The sequence below is a fragment of the Dipodomys spectabilis genome, unplaced genomic scaffold, assembly GCF_019054845.1.
Source record: "Dipodomys spectabilis isolate Male_0828 unplaced genomic scaffold, ASM1905484v1 ptg000566l, whole genome shotgun sequence".
NCBI classification, from domain to species: domain Eukaryota; kingdom Metazoa; phylum Chordata; class Mammalia; order Rodentia; family Heteromyidae; genus Dipodomys; species Dipodomys spectabilis.
The window spans coordinates 295,681-313,585 of NW_024871243.1; positions in this window are offsets into that span (position 1 = coordinate 295,681).

Genomic DNA, 17,905 nt, shown 5'->3' on the forward strand with positions numbered 1-17,905 from the left:
GGTAGTGTCAATTTTATTCTCTCCATCCATGGAAGTATGGTTTTGGATGCTGGTGTCAAATCCGAAGCAAAGGATTGCATGTGATTTGTAGCCTAACAAGTTGGATTTCCCTGAGTATAAGAAGGTAACTGAAGCCGGGTGCTGCCAGTGGCTCACAACTGTAATCCTAGCTACTCAGGAGACTGAGATCTTAGGATAGCGGATCAAAGCCAGCTTAGGCTGGCTTTGAACCACCAGATAACCGGACATGGTTCTATGGCTCCAGGGGTAGAGCGCGCACCTTCAGCTGAAGAGCTAAAGGACTGGGTGAAGGCCCAAAGTTCAAACAACATGACCAACAACCAAAAATAAGCTAGCTGAATTTTCTGCATAGCAGTGTATAAAGTAGGAAATGCCATGCTCTGTTATGAGCCATTCCAGACATGTGAGATGCTCTGAATTTTGTCTACATTTGGTCTGAGAACAGTAGTGCTATCTTCTCGGGGGTTGGGTTGTTCAGGTGCTCAGGGACTGCTGAGGCCTTGGGTTACCCCTGTGTGTGTGTGTGTGTGTGTGTGTGTGTGTATTTTTCCCACATCTTTCCCTGTCCCCTTCCTGGGCGCCTGTCTGCCTCTTCCTGATGACAGAGGGAGCCCCTCCTCCATGGCACCCTGCCTATAGCCCCCTATCTGGGTCTACAATGAGTCCTAAATTGCCAGAGACCTGTATATTCTAGCTTTTTGTTGGGGCCCTAGTCTGTCTGTCAATAACTTTGGCTGCCTCCAGAGGATTCTGGGTCAGCAGGGCCAGCTGGCATAGGTTCTCCCCTGCCCCTGGAGGGGAGGGGCTGAGTCATGCCATGTCCTTTCCTTTTCCTCAGCTGGGCCACTGGATGCATGTCCATCCTAGCAGGCTGGTAATGGAGTGGGGGAAGGGTGGTTGCCAATGCCTCTGGCCAACTTCAGCCTGATAGCTGACTGAAGGCCGCCCAAACAAGACGATCTGGGGCTACATGGAAGGAGAAGCCAAGTTGTCTTCGAAGTACCCATTGGTGTCTAGGAAATGTAAACGTACCTTATCGCAGGAAAGTCTATCTTTCCCCTGCCCAGCTGGGCCTCTCAGGTCCTTCTAAACAATTCCAGATAACCATAATACAGAGGCACAGACTAGATTCCAGGGTCAGGGTAGAGGGGGTGAGAGACTGGTATGGCCAGTACCTCAATGTTCTGGGGCATTAGCCTTGACCCGGTTATGTCCCCCTTGTGTAAGTTCAATTCTTAACCCAGGGCTAGCCACACACAGGCTACTTGTGACAGTGCTGTGGAAGACACAGGAATGGAAGTGAGATCTAAGATGACCAAAATCTGGGTTTATGGCCTGTGGGGTTAGGGATGGCCAAGGGTATTTATTTAAAAAAAATCTCAGAGGGCTGGGAAGGTGGCTCAGTGACAGAGTGCTTACCTTGCATGCCTGAGGCCCTGGGTTCGATTCCTCAGCACCACATAAGCAAAAAGGAAAAAACCGCAAGTGGAGCTGTGGCTCAAGTGGTAGAGTGCTAGCCTTGAGCTGAAGAGCTGAGAGACAGTGCCCTGACCCAGATTTCAGGCCCCATGACTGGACCCCCCCCCAAAAAAAATCTCAGAATTGGAACTCAGGGCCTAGGCACTGTCCCTGAGCTAACACTCTACCACTTGAATCACAGGTCACCTTTCATCTTTTTTAGTACTTTAGTGAGAGAAGAGTCTCACGGACTTTCTTGCCTGTGCTGGTTTCAAGCTGCCATCCTAAGAGTTCAGCCTATTGAGTATTAGATAGCTGGTATGAGACACTGGCACATGCTAAAGATGTTAGTGTGTGTATGTGTGTGTGTGTTTACCGGGACTTGAACTCAGAGCCTAGGTGCTAACCTTTAGCTTGTTTGCACAAGGTTAGTGCTGTACCATGTGAACTAGTGTAGCTTTGCTTCCCAGCTTTTTGATGATTAATTGGAGATAAGAGTCTACCCAGGCTAGCTTTGAATCTTGATTGACCCTCAGGTGTCAGCCTTGAGTAGCTGAGATTATAGACATGAGCCACTGGCATCTAGTTGCAAGGGTGTCTTTTCATACGCTCTTCTGTTCTAACAGCTGTCTACTTGCCCTGACCTAGATCTCTGATCTCTACATCAGCTCCTAGCAGCCCCTGACTGTGTGGAGAACATAAAGCTCAAACCTGATCCCATTTCTTTGTCCTCAATGGAGGGTATGTTTTGTCTGAAGCCTGGGTTGGAGCAGTAGCTGTACATGGGTGCTCGGCTGGGACAGAGAGGTACTCTGTTTTATCCAAGAAGGAAAGTGTGGCCAGTTAGATACTAATAGCTCATTCTCTCATATTCCTATCTCCTCAGAGGCTGAGATCTGAGGATTGCCATTCAGTGGCAGCCCAGCTAGAAAAGTCTGTGAGACTCTCTTCTGCAAATAACCATAGAAAGCTGGAAGAAAAGATGTGGCTCAAGTGGTAGAGTGCTAGCCCTCAATGAAATAACTCAGGGACAGTGCCTGAGCCTTGAGTTCAAACCCTTGTACAAATATGTGCACGCACACATGCACACACACACACACACACACACACACACACACACACTCACACAGAGGTGTTAATGATGAGCTGAGGTATAACTGTGGGCAGTCCTGAGGCATAATCACAGTAAACTCTCAAGGCAGATCAAGTTGTATCTCCCTAAGTCCTTCTTGGGCTGAGGGGTCTGGGTCATGGCAGTAAGTTCCATGGAACCTTCCCCTCCATCCATGCACGAGGCCACAGGACCAAGGGAAGGACACTATGGATGCTCCTTTGTAGTTGGCCCACGATTTCAGACCTTCATCTGCCCCTGAGCACTGGTGAGGAAAGCAAGGCTCAAAGCCCTGGGACTCCAGGGGTAGTGACTGCTACAAGCAGCAGCCAGCCACCTGTGGATTCCTAAGCCTACAAGTCTTTCATGAGCCCAACTCAACACCCATCAAAGGTGTGCCTGACAGATTCACAGTTTTGTGATACTTGTGTGATACTTGCTGTGTCATCTTGCAGATCCTGCCCCTCCTGGCCCAGAACCTGGTATGAGATGTAGATTTACTGCTCAGATCCATATTGCACCCATGATAGATGCCATTCTGATGACTCGACCGATGACCTCCATGCCCCAAGGCTTGACCCTTCTGTGATACTGTGGCCTACTCTGTAGGAAAAGACCTCCAAAAAGGCTGCTCTGAAGACTGGTGGGACACCTAGACATTGGGAGACCATCAGGGGCCCATTGGAAAGTACTCTGCCACAGAGTGAGGTCCAAGCAGGTCAGGTGTTGGTCATGGGGCTTGAACTCTGGGCCTAGGCGCTGTCCCTCAGCTCTTCAGCTTACCACTTGAGCCACAGCGACACTTCCAGTTTTCTGGAGGTTCCTAGGAGTTCAGAGTCTCCCAGACTTTCTGGGCTGGGCTGGCTTTGAAGTGCGATCCTCAGGTCTTAGCCTCCTGAGGAGCTAGGAGAACAAGTATGAGCCACCAGTGCTAGGCTCATCTGGAGTTTCACTACAGTGGACTAGGAGCTCCTGAAAGCTTTTCTTTGTATTTTTTTTTTTTGGTGCCAGTACTGGGGCTTGAATTCAGGGGTCTGGGCTTTGGTCTCTTAACTTTTTCCCTCAATGTTGGCACTCTATCACCTGAGCCACAGCTCCATTTCTGGCTTTTGGTAGTTCATTGGCAAGAAGAGTCTCAGTAATTTCCTCCCTCTGATCCCAGTCTCATGAGTAGCTAGGATTTACAGGGGTTGAGCCACTGGTGGCATTAGGTTAGAAGCTTTTCTTTTTGGGGGGGGGGGGAGAGTCCAGTCCTGGGGCCTGAACTCTGGGCCTGGGCACTGTCCCTGAGCTCTTCAGCTCAAAGCTAGCATTCTACACTTGAGCCACAGTGCCACTTCCATCTTTTTTCTTTTTGCTTATGTGGTGCTGAGGAATCGAACCCAGGGCCTCATGCATGCAAGGCAAGCACTCTACCACTGATCCACCTTCCCAGACCTAGAAGCTTTTCTTTCTTTCTTTTTGTTTTTCTTTGGGGTCTGGTCATGGGGCCTGAACTCTGGGCCTGGACGCTGTCCCTCAGCTCTTCAGCTTAAAGCTAGTGCTCTACCATTAGAGACACAGCGCCACTTCTGGCTTTTTTCTTTTTGCTTATGTGGTGCTGAGGAATCAAACCCAGGGCCTCAGGCATGCAAGGCAAGTGCTCTACCACTGAGCCACCTTCCCAGCCCCCAGAAGCTTTTCTTAACCAAGATTTCTTCCCTGCATTTGCCCTGACTCCTCCATGAAAAGGAGGTCTGAGGGTCAGGAGCTATGAAAAATAGTTTTCCGGCCACAGGAAATGGCTGGGGTCCATGGTGAAAAGACAAGATAATCTTCCCCCTGGGCCCCATTCTGGGACCCCCAACCTCTGCCTTACCTGTGACTCAAGTACAAACCTTGACACAGCCTTGAATGTCCTGCCAGACTTGTCTGAAGACACAGAACTTTCATTCCACCCACACCACCTGCTCTAAACCACACCTCAGGACCGTTACCCATGCTGGACCTTCTGCCTGAGGCTCTCTGTCCTCTTTCACATCTTAGAACTCCTGTGGAATTTTGGCACTGCTTATATCACCTCATGGAGCCAGTCTTTCCTTCCAATCTCCCTCTTCTTTCTTTTTAATATTAAGTTTCTAGAGATGGAACTTGTGCAGGCTGAGTGGCAAATGCTCTATCTTGATGTGTGTGTGTGTGTGTGTGTGTGTGTGTGTGTGTTGTATGTGTGTGGGGTTGTGTGTGAGTGTGTGTGTGTGTGCATGTGTGTGCCATTCCTGGGGTTTGAATTCATGGCCTGGATGCTATTCTATCCCTGGGCCATTGTGCTCAAGGCTAGGCTCTCCTACTTGAACCACAGCTCTACTTCTGGCTTTTTGGGTGTTTAACTGGAGAAAAGTGTCTCATATAGACTTTCCTGCTTGCAATTGTCATCCTCAGATCTCAGCCTCCTAAGTAACTAAGATTACAGGGTGAGCCACCAGCACTTGCCCTCTACCCTAACTCTAACCTATAACCTCGGCCCTCCTCTGAGTCCCAGAACAATATATCTCACCAGACTAACTTTTTTTTTTGCCAGTCTTGGGGCTTGAACTCAGGGTCTGGGCATGGTCCTGAGCTTATTTTTGCTCAAGGCTAGCACTCTACCACTTAAGCCCCAGTGCCACATTTGGCTTTTTCTGTTTCTGTGGTACTGAGGAATAGAACCAAAGGCTCCATGCATGCATGCTATGTAAGCACTTTACCACTAAGCCGCATACACAACCCAAGGCTCACTTCTAATGGGTGTTATGAAGGTGGGGTTTATTAGCTTACCCCTTCAGTTGTAGAAATCACTGACTATTTCATATCTTTGCCAATATTTGGGACCAGCCTGTGGCTTGGCAATGAGGAATGATAAATGAGTGATAGCCACCAGGCCCCGGAAGTCTAGGCTCACATCATACAGAGGGATAGAGAATATGAAACCAGAACCTTCGACAACACCTATAGCCTAGAACTGTGGTCTCCCTGGAGGTAGTGTCTGGCTTCTAGGTGTCCCAATGGGACACCTCGGCCAGAACATAATGCTTCAGTTCTTTAAATGGCAGAGAAGGATGCTTTGTTCAAGTTGCCAGCTCAGACTTAGTACTCTCTGAGGGCTTGTCCCAGCTTGCCCAGGTTGGGTGTCTGGGCTTGGGCAACCTGCTGAATGCTCATCATCCATACAAAGATACAAGGAGTTATTCCCTCCTCTTTTTTTTTTGGCAGGTCTGTGGTTGTACTATGAGCCTAGGCTCTGTCCCTGAGCTCCTTTTGCTCAAGTGTAGCACTCTGCCCTTGAGCCACAGACCCATTCATGGTTTCGCTTTTTCATGTGACCTCTTAGAAAGAAGGGTATCATGGGCTTTCCCACCCCGGATGAAATCAAATTGGCATTCTTTACATCTCAGCCTCCTAAGGAGCTAGGATTACAGGCAGGAGCCACTGACACCTTACTTTCTTTTCTTCTTGTTCTTTTTTAAAATCATAACAATCTGAAATCTTCATGATGTCCTTCCAATGGTTTGCATTCAAATTAAACTACACAGGCTTGGAATTTGAATGCTAGGTCTGCCACCCACAAATGGAGGGAGATCCTGACAAACTCATTCCTGTTCATGTGAATGCTAATGGAATATTATAAAAGTAATAATTAAATGTGCAGTTGCTTCATGATTCTATTTTAGAATGCCACAGAATAATTATTGGGTTTATATCTTCCATTCTATCATCATGGTATGATTGAGGATATTGACTAATTTTTAATTAATGCTTTCATAAGTATTCAACCAGGATACTTCATTAAATGGAAGCACTAATAACTAATAGTTGGAAATAATATATATAATTTAATATCCTCACAGTCCCTCTCTCTCTCTCTCTCTCTATATATATATATATATGTATATATATTTATATATACATATATATATCTCAATCTACACATCTATCACATATATGTATATTTGTATATAATATGCATAAATCATCATTCCTATGATCAAGCCACACTAGTCCCATATATATATATATGTACTAGTCCCAGAATATATATATATATATATATATGTACTAGTCCCATTATATATATATATATATATATATATATATATATATATATGTACTAGTCCCATATATATGGGACTAGTGTGGCTTGATCATAGGTCCTCAGAACTTCCTGGCAGCTCAGTTTGCCAGAGTCTGATCTGCTAAGACTGTGACCCCATTTATGGATTGGGCATTTTAGTCCATGAGTTGAAATCCCAGGATGGCCAAAAATTTATTCCTTGTAATAAGAAACCAATTTTGACACATTGCTTTCCTTCTCTGCAAAAGTCCTTGGTCTCAGTATGATGTATAAAATATATCCTATGTGATAAGATATAATGAAAGGAATGTTATATGTGTAATAATACTAAATAAATAAGGGTAATAAATGTCAACGTAGTAAACCCATGTATGTAAATAGATCTCATATATGAACATTGTTTTTCCAGTGCTGGGGCTTCAATTCAGGCCCTAGGAATTGGTCTGAATTTCTTGTCTTCAAGGACAGTGAGCCATTCCCCTTTACCCACAGTGTCACAGAGTTACCCGGACCCTGAGTTGAAATCCCGTGCCTGCCAGAAAAATTGTGCAAATTCAAGCCAGTGTATTATTATTATTATTATTATTAATATTATTGCCAAGTATGGGACTTGAAGTCAGGTCTTGGCATCTCTGCCACTGCCAGCACTGGGATCCTAGGACCTGAGTTCAAATCTCGGGGCAGGCAAAACATATAAAAAATAAAAAAAGAGAAGCATAATACTGAGATGTTCAAGAAGGTAGTATTACATTTTTATTTCCTTTGTATTGTAACCATCCTGGGTCTAAATGCCAAAGCCCAGAAAGTGTACATGACCTTGCATTGCTCATGTTTGGAGGCTATTAAGGAAGCCATAGCCGAAACAGGCAAATTAGGTCTGGAGGTCGAAACCCAGGACTGCCACTAATGAATGGCGGGAGATTCTAAGAAACCCATTACCATATGCATCCATAGGAATGGTATGTTATAAAAGTAACAATTAAATTAGTAGTTAGTGTACAATTATATTATAAAATTATACACAACAATTATACTATATTGACTAATTTTCAATTAGTATTTTATTATGTATTCAATAATGATACTTTATAAAGGAAGGAATTTAATTGCCAATAATCAGTAGTAATATTCTATATGCAGTTACATAGTATACAGACAACTCTCTCTTGTTGTATACGTATACATCCATTTATCTGTCAACCAATCTATACATTTATCTGTTCATACTCTTGTCACTCCTGGGGCTCAGGGGTAGGGTGCTTGCCTAGTACGTACAAAGCCCTGGGTTTGATTCCTCACTACCGCGTGCACAGAAAAATCTGGAAGTCATGCTGTCCATCAAGCAGTCGAGCACTAGCTTTGAGCATAAAAGCTTAGGGACTGTGTCTAGACCCTTACTCAAGACCCAGGACTGGCACCCCAAAAAAGAAAATAGAATGTTCTAACTGCAACGATATAAGGATAGGACTGCAAATACCTCATCACAGAGCAAACAGGGAGTCTGCTGCTGAAAGCTGACATCTAACCTGACTTTGCCAGAAGTAAACCACTGCAACCCAGCCACACGGAGCCAGTTGCTGCTGGCTCACTCAGCCCTGTCATGCAAGATACTGAAATCTGATATTGGTGGGTTTAAAACCCAGCCCTTGAAAGAAGTCTGCAAAACTCTGAGCTGTGGCTCACAGTGGTAGAGCTCTAGCCTTGAGCAAATGATCTTACAACAGTACCCCCAACCTTACAGTGCATTCCCTGTGGCTGACTTCCAGCCCTCCCAAAAAGACCCATCCCTCTAAATCATTAGATGTGAATTTTGTGTGGTTTGTGACGTGTTTCTGAAAGCATGGTGATACCGATGAAAGCATTCTACTTCTAATGACTGCGTGTGGGATACAGCTATGTGATGAGTCCTTCATGAGGTGTGTGCTGAGTCCTTCATGGGTTTCATTCTTTCATCTGATCCTTGTAAGAGCTCCACAAGTAAGATGATGGTGCAGATGAGAAACTTGAGGCTCACCAAAATTATGTATGTACTGAAATCTAGTGAATTGTCTCCTGCAGACAATTATTTATTTTTCTCAGTAGTGAACCTTGAACTCAGGGCCTAGGCACTAACCCTTCCCTGTTGGCTCATGGCTAACGCCCTACCATGTGGAGCCAAGGACCCTCTTGCAACAGAGAGTTAGATCTAGGCATCTGTAGCTGAGGTCTGTCACCCTGCCTACTCAAGAAGCTGAGATCTGAGGATCTGGGTTCCAAACTACCCCAGACACAAAGCGTCCCATGAGAATATTATCTCCTATTCATCACTTAGAAACTTGAAGTGGAAGCTGGGCACCCCTAACTCACTCCTGTCATCTTAGCTACTCAGGAGCCTGAGAGCTGAGGATTAGGGTCCACTTGAGATGGATGCTACTCTCCAGTGACCCAACAAAAACCTGAAGAAATGCTGCAGCTCAAGTGGTAGCGCACTTTAGCTGAAGAATCAAGGACAGCACCCAGGCCTAGACTTCAACTCCTCCAACATATAAGAAGAGAAAGAAAGAAACCTGAAGAGGAAGCGTTAGACTGCTTTGCATGTATGAATCTTTGGGTTTTGATTCCTCAGTACCACATCACTAAAAAAAAAGCCTGAAGTGGCCCTGTGGCTCAAGTGGTAGAGTTCTATCCTTGTACAGGAGAAACTCAGGTACAGTGCTCAGGTCCTCAAGTTCCAGGACAAGTGTATTCACACACACACACACACACACACACACACACACACACGCACACACACACAGACATCAGAAGTGAAGCTGTTACACCAAATTGTGGTAAAGCACTGAGCTTCGGTTCTGAGTTCATGGTTAGCACCTAGGCGCTGTGTTCAACCCCAAAAGCTAGCCATCCAGGGCTCAACTAGGAGGGGTCAAAGGTTTCAAAACCTGATGAGCTTCACCAGCCCTAGATGACAGGAAGCATTGTGATATTACCCATGTGCTTAGATTCAGTGAGCTTCTGGAAACCTAAGGAGGCAACTTTGCCAATTAGTAATCTTTTAATTCGGTTCAGCTCTATAGTTGTCTGCCAGAAGGACCCTTGAATTAATTGTAGCAGTTTGTTTCAACACTGGGACATAGTCTAACAAAGACAGGATAAGTACAAGGAACTTGGCCTGCCAGAGGAGGTGGCACAAATGAAGGCTTCTTGTCCAAAAAGAGCACTGGGGAAAGAGATAGCTTTGGATACAAAGAGGTCTTTTTCTCCTGGCCTTCAGAGCCCACTCACACTCATCCTCACTAATTGACCCAGATAAAGTTGTTTATTACACAGCTGTACAGGAGTGAGGCCTTTTGTCTGCCTGTTCCAACAATGAGGCAGACTTCCTCCAACAGCCTGAGGTTCGCAGAAACCCTCAGGATACACTGGGAACAGTGAGGGGAGCCCCAGAATATGCACTGTCTTGAAAGCACTCTCTGTGCTATGAAAAAAATTTATTCAAAGCAAATTTCCTAGCTGAGTGCATTTCAACGTAGGGACTCTGGATCTTCACCGATAGAAATACATGCATACATACATGGGTAGACATGGAGTTACTGTTTTTTGTTTTTGGCAAGTCTGGGGGTTATACTATGAGCCTAAGCACTGTCCCTGAGCTCCTTTTGCTCAAAGGTAGTGCTATGCCCTTGAGCCACAGCCCCACTCATGTTTATTTTTTGATTCCTGTGATCCCTTAGAAATAAGATTGTCCTGGGCTTTCCTGTCCCGACTGAATTCAAATTGTTATTCTCTACCTCTCAGACTCCTGCAGAGCTAGAATTACAGGCAGGATCCACTGACACTTGACTTTCTTTTCTTCTTGTTCTATTTTTCTCATGACAATCTGAAATCTTCACAGTGTCATTCTAATGGTTTGCATTTCTGAGTAAACTACTCAGGCCTGGAGTTGGAATGCCAGGACTGCCACCTAAAAATGGAGGGAGATCTTGAGAAAATCATTCCTATCCATGGGAAAGCTTAATGGAATTTATAAAAGTTACAATTAAATTGACAGTTAGTTCATGATTCTTTTATAGAATACCACACAAAAATTATTGGATTATGTCTTCCATTCTAACTCCCTGGTTTGGTTCTCCTAATTAAAGAATACTGACTTCTTTTACACTAATACTTTAGTAAGTATTCAACCATGATACTGCATTAAATGGAGACCTAATTTAATAACTAATAATTCATAATATATATAATTTAATATACTCACATTTTCTCTCTCATATGTATAGCAAACTACACATCTATCTATCTATCTATCTATCTATCTATCTATCTATCTATCTATCTATCTATCTCTATCTTCCTATGTCTATATCTATGTCTATATCTAACAATCTATCTATTTAGATATATATAGCCCACTACTATGGCTTAATCTCAGTTCCTCAGAACTGACTGGCAGCTCAGTTTGCCAAAGGCTTTTGTTCTACAACTGACCCATTCATAAATTATGCATTGTGGCCTGTGAGTTCAAATCCCAGCATTGCCAAAAGTTTATATGTGCAGTAAGAAGCCAATTATGACACATTTTTTTCCTTCTCTGTAAAAGTCCTGTGTCTCAGTATGATGTATAATCCATATGCAAATATATCCATGTGATAAGATATAATAAATTTAAAAAATTATATATGTAATAATGCTAAATAAAATAAACAATGAATAAAGAAGGGTAATAAATGTCATATGGAGTAAACCCATGTATGTCTAAAGATCTCATATATGAGTATTATTTTTCCAGTGATGGGGCTTGAATTCAGGCCCTTGAAACTGGTCTGAAATTTTTGTCTTCAAAGACGGTGAGCTTCCCCTCCCCCACAGTGCCACAGAGTTCCCCAGACCCTGAGTTCAAATCCCAGGCCTCCAGAAAAATGGTGCCAAGCCAGGGCCTTAATTTTTTTGGCCAGGCCCGGGCCTTGAACTCAGCTTGTGGCAACTCTGCCTCAGCCTTGATCACTCTAGGCTGGGGTGCAGCCTCTGGACCCACAGCCCATCCTGAGATCCTAAGACCTGAGTTTAAATCTTTGGAGTGGCAAAAAAGGTGAAGTGTTGGGAAGGTGGCTCAGTAGTAGAGTGCTTGCCTTGCATGCATAAGGTCCTGAGTTCAATTCCTCAGCACCACATAATCAGAAAAAAGCCGGAAGTATTACTATGGCTCAAGTGGTAGAATGATAGCCTTGAGCTGAAGAGTTGAGGGACAGTGCACAGACACAGACTTCTGCCTGACAACCGACAAAAAAAAGAGGATGAAGGAAGGAGAAGGATAAAACTGGGAAGTTCCAGAAGGTGGTTTTACACAGTTTTTTTCCTTTGAATTGTGACCATCTTGGGTCTAAATGATAGGGCCCGGAAAGTGTACGTGATCTTGCACTGCTGAAGTTTGATGGGCTATCAGGGAAGCCATAGCCCAAACCAGCAAACTAGGTCTGGGGTTCAAATACCTGCCACCTACGAATGTTAAGTGATCCTAAAAAATGCATTCCAATAGACAGCCATATGAATGGAATGTTGTAAAAGTAACAATTACATTAGTACTTAGTGTATGTTTCTATTATAAAATTATACACAATAATCATAGTACATTGCCTAATTTTCAATTAATACTTTATTATGAATTCAAACATGATACCTCAATAAAGGAAGAAATAATTTAATTATTGATAATTAGTAGTAAAATAGTATATATAACTTAATAATATACAGACATCTCTCTCTTGTTTTATATATATATATATATATATAACAAACCATATCTATTTCTACACTTGTCACTACTGGGGCTCACTGGTAGAGTGTTTGCCTTATATGTATGAAGCTCTGGGTTCATTTCCACACTATCACATGCAAAGAAAAAGCCAGAAGTGGTGCTGTCACTGAAGCACCAAAAACAAGTTAGAATGTTATGCCTGCAACTATAGAATGACAGGGCTTCAAATACCTCATGACAGAGCAAGCAAGGAGTCTGAAGCTGATGGCTGACATCTAACCTGACTTAGGCAGAGGTCAACAGCTGCAAACCAACTCCATGGAACCAGATGATGCTGGCTCACCCCTAGCTGCTCGGGGTTGAGTTCTGAAACTGGTGGTTTGAATACTCAGCCGGGGCAGGAAGTCTGCGAGACTTTGAGCTGAGGCTCAAAGTGGTAGAGTTCTAGCCTTGAGGAAAAGGTCTTAGGAGAGCACCCTCAACCTATGAGTGCAATCCCCAAGGCTGAGGACCCTCCCCTCCATTAACCACCCCTTTAAACCATTAGATGTGAACTTTTGTGGTTTGTGACATTTTTCTGAAAGATTGGTGATACTGATGAAAGCACCCGAATTCTAATGACAGCTTGTGGGATAGAGCTATGTGATGAGTCCCTCCTGGTGTGCAGGGTGCTGAGGTGTTATGTGCTGAGTCCTTCATGGGGTGTATTCTTTCATCTGGTCCTTGTTAGAGCTCCACAAGTAAGATGATTGTGCCGATGAGAAAGTTGAGGCTCAGATATGTCCCCAAGGCAGGGCCAAATTTATGTATGTACTGAACTCTAGTGACTTGTCTCCTGCTGACAATTGGTTTGATTTCGTTTTCTCCATCATGAAACTTCAACGCAGAGCCTAGGCCCTTGAATTTCCTCTTGGGCTCATGGCTTGCACTCTACCATGCGGAGCCAACGATCCCCTTGCAGAAAGTGTCACGGCTTAGTTGTTTTTAGCTGAGGTCTATCATCCTGCCTGCTCAGGAAGCTGATGATTTGGGTTCCAAACTATCCCAGAAACAAAAGGTCCCAAGAGACTATTATCTCCTATTCACCACTTAGAAACTTAAAGTGGAAGCTGGCCACCAGTGAATCGCACCTCTCATCCTAGCTATTCAGGAGCCTGAGATCTGAGTATCATGGTCCAAAGCCAGCCAGGGCAGGAGATTCCTTGAGATGGTTATCTCCAATGAAACACCAGAAAGCCTGAAGGAGCACTGTAGCTCAAGTGGTAGAGTGCTAGACTTGAGCTGAATTGCTCAGAGACAACACAAAGGCCCAGGCTTCAACTCCTCCAACTTACAAGAAAAAAAATCAAGAAACCTGAAGTGGAGTGCTGGGAATGTGCCTTAGGGGTAGAGTGCTTTGTATGTATGAAACCCTGGGTTTGAATCCTCAGTACAACATCCCTAGAAAAAAGCCTGAATTGGCTGTGTGGCTCAAGTTGTAGAGTGCTGTCCTTGTACAGGAGAAACTAAGGTACAGTGCTCAGGTCCTGAATAAAAGCTCCAGGGCTGGTGTATGCACACGCACACACGCATGCACACATGCACGCACGCACACACACACACACACACACACACACACACACACACAGAGATACAAGAAATGATGCAGTGACACCAAATGGTAAAGCAAAGAGCTTCTCCTCTGAGCTCAAGGTCAGCACCCTGGCCCTGTATTTAACCCAGGGCCCTACTCGGAGAGAGGAAAGGTTTCAATACATGATGAGCTTCACCAGCCCTAGATGACAGGAAGCATTGTGATTTTCCACAAGTGCTTAGATTTAACAAGCTCCCAGAAACCTAGGGAGGCACCTTTGCCAATTAGGAATCTTATTAGGTTCAGCTCCCTAGTTGTCTGCCAGAAGGACTCTTGAATTAATTGTAGTAGTAGTAGTTTTTTTCAACACTGGAACATAGTCTAACAAAGACAGGATGAGTGCAGGAAACTTGGCCTGCCATGGGAGATGGCACAAATGAAGGCTTCCAGTCAAAACGGAGCACTGGGAGAGAAAGAGCTTGGGGTGCAAAGAGGCCTTTTTCTCCTGGCCTTCAGAGCCTGCCCACACTCATCCTCACTAATTGCCCCACATGAATTGTTTGTTACACAGCTGTACAGGAGTGAGGCTTTTTTTCCTGCCTGTTCCAACAATGAGGCAGAATTCCTCCAACAGCCTGGAGTGTGCAGAAAGCTTCAGGCTACACTGGAAACAATGAAGGGATCCCAGGAACAGGCATTGTCTTGAAAGCACTCTATGTGCTATGAAATCATTCTATTCAAAGCAAATTTCCTAGCTGGGTGCCTTTCTTCATAGCGACTCTGGATGTTCACCAATAGAAATACATGCATACATACACAGACACACAGACTTAATCGCTCATTTTTTGTGTGGCCACTCCTGAAGCTTGAAATGTGAGCCTCAACATTGTCCCTGAGGTCCTTTTGCTGAAGGAAGCACTTTATTGTGTCTTAAACCATGATTACCCTAGGCTGGGGTGCAGCATTTACACCCACAGATGATCCAGGGATCCTAGGACCCGAGTTCAACTCCTAGCACTGGCAAAATTCCATCAAAGCAACAAAAATGGAGGAAGAAAAATCAAGGAAGTTTTACACAACCATTTTACCTTTGTTTCCTTTGCACTGTGGCCATCCTGGGTCTCAATGACTCAGCTTGAAAATTGTACATGACCTTGCTTGGCCGAAGGCTGGGGGCTTTCAGTGAAGCCTGAGCCCAACCCAGACACCTAGGCCCTGAGTTTGATCCTGGGAATGCCACCTACACATGGCTGAAGATGCTAGGAAACTCATTCCTATCTATTCCTATCTATAGGAAGACTAATAGAATGTTTGGCATGTACTAATTGAATTACTAATTAGCTAGTCAATCTAGTATAAGATTGTACACAATAAATACAGGTCATTGATTAATTGAATTAATACTTTATTAAGTCTTCCACCGTGATGAATTAATGGACGCATAATTTTAGACCAAATAATTGGTAGCAATAGAATATATAAGAATAAGTTATAGACATCACTTTATATATAGAGATATGCAATAGAATCTACACAAATATCTATCTGTCTCGGTATACATTTATTTATAGATGCATATACATATGTAAATACACACACACACACTGCAATCTACACATCTATCTCTTTATATATTGGCCACTCCTAGGGCTTGATCTCAGGTCCTCAAATTTGCCCGCCAACTTCATTTGCATCAGACTGGTGTGCTAACATTGACCATTTATGAAGTGGGTCTTGTAGGCCCAGAGTTCAAATCACAGAACTGCCAAAAAATCCTGGTGAAATAAGCTAATTGTCCCACTTGTTTTGCTTATCGGCAAAGTCCTGGGTCTCAGGAATGATGGACAATACAAAGGCAAATCTATGTTCTATGTAATAGGATGTAAAAAATATTATATGTGTAATCATACTAAAATGCACAAGAAATAAGTAAAACACAAAATAAAATCAATAACTACATGAACCACAATATGCAGTAAACCTGTAAATATAAATCATGTATTTAAAATATATACAAATATTATTGTTTTCAAGTGCTAAGACTTGAATTCAGGCCCTGGGAACAGGCCTGACTTTCTTGTCTTCCAGCATGGTAAGCTTCCCCTTCCCCCACAATGCTGCAGATTTCCCAGACCCTATGTTCAAATCCCAGGCCTGGCAGAAAAAATGGCGTCAATTCCAAGCCACGGGGCCTCATAATTTTTTAAATATTTTAATGTATTTACTTATTTATTTATTTATTTTTATTTTGTCAAGCACAGGGCTTGAACTCAGATAATGGCAACTCTGTCTCAGCTTTGATAAATCCAGGCTGGGTTGAAGCCACTGGACTCACAGCCAAACCTGGGTTCCTGTGCTCCAAAGACTGACAGGAATAGAAATAAATAAAACGACACAGATAAGGTTTCCCTTATTTGCAATAACTAGTATATGTCTGAGTCAAGCAGAAAAGGTCAGATAAGTTGATGTTAGGGAAATGAACCCAAAGATAAGTATTCAAAAGGTTTTTTATTTCATTCAATTGCTTCTAACATATTTATAAGATGATTTCTATGTTGCTTTGTATGTCCCTTCCCCACGGTATAATCCGTGCTTTCACTGTATTTGATGGTGGTATAATTTGTGGAGGGGAAGGGAAAAAACAAATCATTTAAATAGGGAAAATGGTGGACCTATTACAACAATGAGATGTACAAGTCATTATGTCGAAAAACGAATTTTACAACATTGGTGGGGGGGAGGATCTGGTAGTGGGGCAGGGAGGGTATGGGAAGGGATGGGAAGGGGAAACATAGGAGCAGACAACAATGTTTGAGAAGAAATGTACTCATTATCTTGCCCATGTAATTGTAACCCCTCTGTACGGTATTTTTACAGAAAATAAAAAAACAAAAATAAAAACAAAAAACAAAATAAAACAAATCGGCAAATTTCAGATGGCTGCCGGTTTTACATTTGTTTTCTTTGCAATGTGACCATACTGGATCTGAATGACATGGCTGAAAAGTGTTTCTAACCTGGCATTGGTGAAAGCTGGCAGGCTACCAAGGAAGCCATAGGCCAACATGGCCACATAGGCCCTGTGTTCGAAGCCCGGTCAGAGTCTGGTTCCTATATATAGGAATGCCGATGGAAGGTTATGAATGTCAAGGTTGAATTAGTTGTTCCTGAATGATACTACTATAAAATTAAACAGAGTGATTTTAGGAAGCAATGGATTTTAATGGATATTTTTTGACACATTAAAAGAATACTATTAATTACATGGATGCAATAGTTTCAAGACAGTAGTTGATTTAATTAATATTTCATTAAGGATGAAAACGAAAATATTAATTACATGGAGGCATAATAAATACCCAAGACTTACTAGGAATGTAGTTTATATAACTGAAGAATGTATAAACATCTCTGACACTCTTTAAAGATCTATATTTATTTGTGTAGTACCATCTGCATGTCAATCTGTTCTTATTTTGTCAACCCCTGGGGCTCAATCTCAGGTGCTGGGAACTTCTTGTAAGCTCTATATGCCCCAGGCTGGTGTGCTGCAACTCACCCATTCATGAATTGGGCCTTGCAGGCTATGAGTTCAGATGACAGCACTCACAAAAATTGAATGGTGGAGTAAGAAGCCTAAGGTGACACGTTTTCCTTTTCTGTGAAAGGCCTGGGTGTCAGGTGTGAAGTTTCATACATAGGCAAAGCTATATCCTATGTAATAAATGTAGTAAATGTTTCATGTGTAATAGCAGTCAATAAAATAAATGGTAAATAAATGAATAAAACAAAAAATAAAATGAATAACTACACTAAGTGCAATATGGAGTCAACATACGGGGCTTGATCTTAGGGCCTGGGAACTGCCTAGCAGCTGAATTGGCTAGAGGCTGCTGTTCTGACAGTCACCCATTCATGAAC